This window comes from Condylura cristata, unplaced genomic scaffold (assembly GCF_000260355.1).
Source record: "Condylura cristata isolate star-nosed mole 26May11 unplaced genomic scaffold, ConCri1.0 scaffold00015, whole genome shotgun sequence".
NCBI classification, from domain to species: Eukaryota; Metazoa; Chordata; class Mammalia; order Eulipotyphla; family Talpidae; genus Condylura; species Condylura cristata.
Window position 1 is genome coordinate 23,595,489 of NW_004567116.1, and position 8,116 is coordinate 23,603,604.

The following is an 8,116-nucleotide window of genomic DNA, read 5'->3' on the forward strand; positions in this document are numbered from 1 at the left end:
GACTGAGTAGGGCAACTCTTCCATCACCCACACAATAACCTGTGTGACTCAGGTTTCTTATACACCTTGGCTCCACTATCTTAAAATAAAAATTCCTCTCTGATTATTGCTATACAGAAAGAAAGAGCTGGAGGAGCTTTTCCCAGCAAAAAAAGAGAAAAGCTTCATCGTGGAAATGTCACATCCCATTCTTACCCATGAATTGGTCGACCCTATGATTAAACTTGGGTACAAATAGCGAAGTATAAACTTCTCAGATGTCTCTAGGAACAGATAATATATGTCAGCATTAAAAGACTCTCCATGGTTATGTTATCTTCAATGTTAAATAAAAGTATAAAGCAACATTTCTTTACGTCTGAGATCAAACTAAGATAATTTGTCTATTTATTTTGTAAATTAATTTATTTCTTTATTCAGGAGGATATATACTTCACCTTGTGTAAAGGTATAAAAGTTATGGTGCCTCTTTATTTCTTTAACTTTATAATATGGGTTTATATCCTACAATCTTCAGAATTATAGTTCTTGTAGTTGTATAGTGTTCCATAAAGTGTCAAACCTTATTGAATCTCAGTACCTCATTTGTTTCTAGTTTAAGTTCTAAAGTGTTGGGAAAATATTTGAAATAGTTAAGACCGACAATATATTATCAGAAATGTGAGATTCTGGAAATGAGCTTGTGAATCTGCTAATCCTAAGTGGCCTATCCAGCCTCCATTTTGTTACCTACAGTTCCGTATTCAGGAGGTATGACCAGGAACCCCAGGGGACCATTGACGGATGTATAACAAAGGATCAGAAGCTGATCAGTAGAATACCTTATAGGTAAGATTGAAATCCTAACTGGGTAGTCAGAGCTGGATCCACATACCAAGCTATAAGCAGACAGTTCCACACTTTCCCTGATCCTTCTACTTCTCCCTTTCCTCTTCTACTTCCCCATCTGACTAAAGCTGTTTGCCAATAAAAAGGCCAGGAACTTGCTCTTCAACACCATCCTGCATTATGTATCCTGCTCCATAGTTCCCGTTTCTTTATCAGTATGGTGTTGCCCGATGCAACATGGGCTAAATTTTTCCCAAAATATCACTAAGAAAAAGTTACAATCATTTATTTTCAGAAGGATTTTAGCATGTTGTTAGCTTGAATCCTCTGGGAAGCAGATACCAATATATAACTATAAGCACAAGTTATTTATTAGGTGAACTGCCTGTTACAAGGAGGGAGTCCTAGGACATAATCAATGCATGTTTGATGCCTGTGGATGAGAGAAGGAAGGAGGATTTGGTCTGAACATTCCTTTTTACATTGCAGTTCTAAGACATTTTCGAGGCCATGATGGAGTCTTTGAGTCAATGTCACTCCCAGAAATAGGCCTGCTCTGGTGATTTGCTGTGTTCAGCAACTGCTTAAGAACAGCAGCTCTTTGAAAATGCAATGGTCTGACCTGGGTGCTGTTATATTCAGAGCACAGCAGAAGGAGTCCCAAGTCAATTACTTTCCCAGCAGTCAGAGAGCTCATTTCAGGACCACAATTCATTCGGTGGAAAGAAAACATGCTACATTATCTCTCTCTAAGATTATAGCATTCCATCTGTCTTTTACACAAAAATCCAAACTTAAATACAAAACATACCTGCTTAGAAGTTGCTTATACCTGCAATAAGAATTAGAGTCATTGTGTTCTGCACATTAAAAATGTTCCTGTGTCTTGAAAGTTATATGTGTTGAATTTGTCAAGGAATTCTAGTAGTCTAAGAAGGTCATCTACTTTTTGAAAAGTGGGAAATATTACTCTGATTATGGCAATTTTAGTGGAAAATATTTTACATAATTACTTACCTGACAATCAGAATGATGATAATGATTGGACATTTACCTAACAGATGATTCAACAAAGTAAAACACCTTTTAAAAATTAGCAGACACAAATTAGTAAAGTGAGGTTAAAAGGGGAAAACCTTAAAGAGGGATAATAATAGTGATGGAAGAAAACCTAAAAAAAAATATGAATGGTATAGGGCCTCTCTGATGGCACAAGGGGTTACTTCTCACAAGCTATCACCAGCCACTACAGCATGAGTTCCATCTCTGGCCAGGGAGGTGACCCACATGGTGTGGCAGACCTATCTTACCCATTGCTCTCCTCAGCAATGGATTTCAGTTCTGCTGAAACTGATCTGCCTGTTCTGCTCCCCATGCTCTGGTGAATCCTCTCACTACCACACCCCCACACACACACCTTTGGCTTGTATACCAGCTCTTATATGCATAAATATATAAAATAAAATCTTTAAAAAATACATATGGTTGATATAATGTGGTAATGTTTATTCTAGGAATACTGTAACTGTATCAGCCTAAACCATTCCATTAATAAATTAAAACTAAAAAAGTCATAAAATTATACAGAGAAAAAGGAATATTAGATAAAATTTAACAGGAATTCTAATGAAAATACATAATGAAAATATGTATATTGCCATACCATGAGCTGTTCCTTAAAGTTTCTGTTGAACATGACAATCAATGATGGCTACTTTTATTCTCCACAACAAGTAAATGGGAACAAAAATATCAACTCAAACATGGAGTGGGAGAACTAGCAAATCCAACAGCAAAATACTGCCCTGTTTTCTATAAATTCAGAAATTAAATAGGGATGCTTTCAGTCAGCACCAGTAACATTTTATGAAAAAGAAAATTAATTGATTAGTTTGAATATTTTGAAAAGATACAAAGTATTATACTTCTTTGGTAATAGTAGTATATATTTACAAAATAAAGAATACTTGGTCAAAAAAACAATATGTATTATCAATGTGTCTGGGAAAATTAATTAAAGGGAAAAAAAGCAAAAACACCACAATAGAGGGGAAAATACTATAAAATATCAAAAATAAAATAATGATAGGGTCATTAGGTACAAAAAGAATGTTTTATTAATTGGCTTAAAGGAAGACCAGAAATTAGATTAATATACAATGTTCATAAAGAAGTGTTTATACAGTTTGCTCTAAAATAACAGAACACATGTTCTTGCTATATTTTTAGGGCAATTAGAAGGTTCATTGCTCAATGATAGATGTTACAGAAAATATTGAGATAAGATGAATATTCTTAGTCTACCTCTCTCTGTCCACCAACAATTTCATAAATAATAAAAGGGGCAAAAAAAAAAACAAAAAAACAAATTTGCTTTGAATAAAATCTTTTGAATGAAAGTAACACTCATGTGCAGCTAAATATTATGCAAAGCAGAGTAATACAAGATGAGAGCAGAAAATTCCAGTGAGCTGGAAGTAATATAGAAAAATTAACTGATTTTGATTTCTGGGATGGAGAAGTCAATGTGTCTTTGGAATGAGTGGAAGTTCAGTAATTAGAAATATTTTTAAAAGTTTATATTTAAAAACTTTATGTGACTATCAATTTAAGTCAAGCTGTAGAATAAGAAAAAATAATTTAATAAACAAATCTTATAAACTCTGGAATCAAGAACTATTTACAGCTGAAATGTTTTGGTCTCAGATCGCATTTCTATGACTGCATAGTCCTTTTGTGACTGTATTTAACTCCAGTAAACTCAGATGAGAGAACATTTTGGGGTGTGTTATTTTTGTTTGATTTTGTTGCTTCCTTTTCGATTTTCTTTTCTGGCACTCTTGTAGCTATATTTCTCTTCTCGCCAACCTCTGTAGTTAAAATTTATTTACTTGGTAGTAATTTACTTAATAGCTCATTTTTTCTTATATTCTGCAAGAAACTACATATAAAGTTATTAAAGATACTAGCACTGAATCCCTCTTACTTGAACTGTTTTCAGGGTGCATCATTGAATGTATGTAAAGAAACTATCATACCTATTTACTGCTGTTCAAGAAAGCAAGACATGTTTTCATAAAATATGAGGTTAAGTATAAGGGACAACAGACTACATTGTCATTCACTTGTTAAGCATTATAGGCAGTCATAAATGCATGAAGTCTGGATGTATTCAAAAGGACAACTTTAGAAAAGCAGATTCAATGATTACATTCAAAATGTGACTACACTGAGTAAATATCTAATGCATACATTGTATATTTTGCATTTGGTCTACATGATCTATTTCAAAATACAGATAAATATGAATAGTTATCATTTTGAAAATACTACTTCAATGTCCTTTAAGAGACTATTGTAGTTTAGTAAAGAATAGTTTAATAATTATATTCTCATTCCTTAGTGCAACTGCAACTTGAATCATTGCATGTTTAGACAAATAGCAAAAGGCAAAATTTCTAGAATACATAAAGGCATATTCCCCAGTGAAAAATATTCTTGGATATGTAAAGGTGGCTTGTATACAGTAAGTCTCAATACCACATTTAATTGTGTTTTTTCAAACATCTCACTTCTTATTTTCTTCTTCCATAAAATGCAGCACTATAATTATCTTTGGGGCCTTTGCTCTCTTTATGTTTCATGATTTTTGTTTGTTTGTTTCATCTGAATTGTATAGCTCCCATATAACAACAGCACCACTGACAGAGTTCAACTACTGCTCAAGAATTTCAAATTAAAATATTTATGAGTTCATTGTGTTTTAAAAGATAAAAAAATGCAATAACAGACCATTTATTGTTTGACTGTCCATCTGTTCCCACAATTTTAATTCAAATCTGGAAGGGAATAGAATCTTGAGCTGGAAGGGATAACTGTTATCATGTGCCAAACTCACACTTTCCCTTTTATGCGTTAATCTGGTCAGTAACAGCATTTTTACCCAGGGGGACTTTTGTACAGAGACAAAAATAAATCAAAATGCTGAAAATGTTTTGCTGTAAGAATGACCAGAGTTAAGATAGAATCTTTTAGACTTTATTCAGTCTTCAGGGTAAAATATAAACACCAAAATTGAGAATGGAAGCAGAGTCTAACATTTAAGAATTACTTAAAGACTTTGAAATTAGAAGCAATTTTAAAATAGCATAATTGATCATTCATAGAATATAAAAATGATCACCCTGGCATTTTTGAAAATGGTGCAAGAATTATAATTTTAATGAAGTAATTGGCTTTTGTCAATTCTAGCTAAAATGTATTTCCCACAGCTGGTCAACTGTCATATTTGGTTGAATAATGACAAAATTCACAGTATTCTGCTGTCTTAAAAATTGACAAAATACACTAAGTTGGAAGCTCTATGTGCAAGACAATAACAAATTGATGCATATATATCAATATTTAACATCAATTTTCCATGATTTCAAAAGAATATTAAGCTAAAAAAATTTTCTTATTGACTCTAAAATTTATCACTTCATTTTATCAGTCAAGATTCAATCACAAAAGCTGAATTACTAGAATACACATATGACTGATAGTGGCATTTTATCTTACACAATTTAAGAAGCTGGTTAAATAGACTTTGGTAGGTTTTAAATTATCTGTGGATGCTGCAGCATAAAGTCAGCTTGGCATATAGTAAGGAAGGACATCCAACGGGGACTCTCATATCCCATTGACTCACTAATATGAGGAACCCAAAGAGGTCAGGTAATTGTTTAAACTTTGATTTAGTAGAACTGTTACTATAGACTTGTTTTAAACATTTCTTCCTTGGCAACTCAGACCCATAGTAAGGGGGGGGGGTGTGGGCAGTAATAATGATGTCAGTGCCTTTCTAAGGTAATAATGAGCTGGGTCATTCACTCTTCCCCACTTTTTTTTTAAAGATTTATTTATTTATTCATACAGAACTGGGGTACAGGCCAGAGATGCAGAGGGTGAGAGGATTCACCAGAGACAGAGTGGGGAGCAGAACAGGCAGATCCACGAAGTACACTGCTGAGGGGAGCAGCGGGTGGGTCAGGAGAGGTCTGCCACGCCATGTGGATCTCCTCCAGGGCAGGCGGGGATCGAACTCATGCGGAAGTGGCTTAAGCTTCTTAGTGCAGTGCTTTAACCCGCTGCGCCACCAGGGAGAGCCCTCTTCCCCACTTTTCAGGTTTAAAGAAAAAAACAGTACCACAAGATGGTTGCTGTTAAGGATCATATAGCCTAGAGGACATCACCCTAACCTCGCAACATGTAAACTAGTTGACATTTCAGAAGCCATGTTATCTATATGTCAGGCCAGATGCTTCATGGAGATGGGGTCATAAAAGCAACAATTACATGAGCAACTCTACACTTTATATTCTATAAAATTATTTCCTCAGTCAGAGGCTATGATCACTTGAATATCATGATGGAGAATGAGGTATTCCTTAGGTTTGGCAGAAGTGTTGCAGATTAGGAAGGAAAATCCATATTTAAAGTGAGTGTCTATTCATTACGGATTGCCTTGAAAAACTATTCAAACAAGAACCAAAATGTCATGGGAAAATGTCTGGTGCATGCATAGTTTGTAATATTCTAGCTGAAGAGGAAAGGTAGGAGCGAAGGAAGGAAAGGACTGAAGGGGGAGGGAGGGAGGAAGAAAGGAAATGGAAATATTTTATAATGACTATTTGACTTTCTAATCATAATCTATTTTATTCACAGGAGCACAGACTTTTAGAGGAATTTTATAAAGGCAAACAAGTAAGTAGTTCTACTCATTAATTAGTGTTCTTGTGAAACTTGTATCCCCACAAAAGTAATTGAAGCTCTTTTGGAAGGACAAATGACTATTCTCTATTTAGGAATTATAATTATAGCTAAATAGTTGACAGGTCATAAAATAATATATTCACTACATAAAGTTGCAATAAAATATCAATTTCAGGTCCAACAATCTGTCTTTATGTGAAATATTTGATTACTCACCAAGTGTTCTCATCAGATGAGCAAAGATCTGGCTTTTTTAAATTCACTAATTAACATTGGTTAAAAGCTTTTCACTGAAATTTCTAAATACATAAATCCAGGATGCAAATTCCTTACAGCTAAGAATAGAAATAAAAGTGCCCACTATCAGTTTCCTAATTTTTCTTCCACTAAAGTTGAAAGAGGACTTGAAAATCCTGAAAAATAAACACTAAAGTTGAAATCAATGATTAGAAATATGTATCTGTGGCTAAAACTCAGACACAGAGGTCAACTCTATATCTGACACTAATTAAAATTGATGATTATCTGCCCCCCTTTTAAATCTTGAGTATGTTAACTGACCACAACCTATCTCTCTAGACCCCCTTAAACTTCCCCTTTGCTTGCTCTTCCCCTTCCATTTATCTAACACATGCCAGCTTCACAGACCTTGCATTTTTTAAAAATTATTTGTTTACTGCTTTTCAATTGTATTTTATTTTTATTAGGGCAACGTTGGTTTACAAAACTGTATGTGATTTAAGGAATATGTTCACAGGTCCTCAGATGATGTCAACTCACCACACCTGCCACTAAGCGCCCATAATCATTTTGTGTTCCCACCCACCCAGCCTCCCCCTCAAGTAGCCTCAATTGCACTGACCTTTCCTTACCAATTTCAGTTCATTGCCATTTCTGAAACTTTTACAACTTAAGTGCTATGACCCAGCACATCATTTCTCTTCTTCTCCATTCTATTTAACCACTACACAGTTTACCTGCCTCAAGTTCATGATACCTTCCTCTCTAACAGCTCCTCTCAGTTAGCTTCCCTCATTATACTTCTCACAGCACCAGTACTGTTAGCGCTGTTCTTTGTTCACAGGTGGACTGCATGGAGAGAGGTTCCGAGTATAAGCTCCAAAGTGAGTGCCCAGTTGTGTGGATGTCAGCCTTGTTATTTGTCAATTGTGTAAGGATGGTGAGGACAATTAGCTAAGAAGCTGTAGGCAAAATATAAGCAGAACTAAATTTTTAGAGGCAATAAACCTAGGAACAAAGTCTTATTCTTCAATTTTCTGGGTCCATAATTCTTGGGTAAGTTACCAACTTCTCTTAGTTTTGGTTTCAGCAACTGGAAAACAAGGGTATCGATAGTACCTAATTAAAAAATTTGTTTCAAATATTAAAATAGGGCCCATCACATAAGCAGGAGCTATTATATAAGTACATAAGTAAGTACATAGTTCAGTGTTAGCATGTATTATGCCATGAGTAACTTACTTCATACATCTGCTGTATTTGTAACAAGATAGCTACCATATTGAGTGTGAGT

At 34.6% G+C, this 8,116-nt stretch overlaps 1 long non-coding RNA gene across 1 annotated transcript; it reads left to right on the top strand.

Moving 5' to 3' along the window:
• Window positions 1-718: 718 nt before the first annotated feature.
• On the top strand, window positions 719-7,750 carry LOC105853668. Its single transcript, XR_001145458.1, has 3 exons — window positions 719-828; window positions 6,535-6,573; window positions 7,667-7,750. It is a non-coding gene; the product is annotated as an uncharacterized LOC105853668 (long non-coding RNA).
• Window positions 7,751-8,116: the final 366 nt, after the last annotated feature.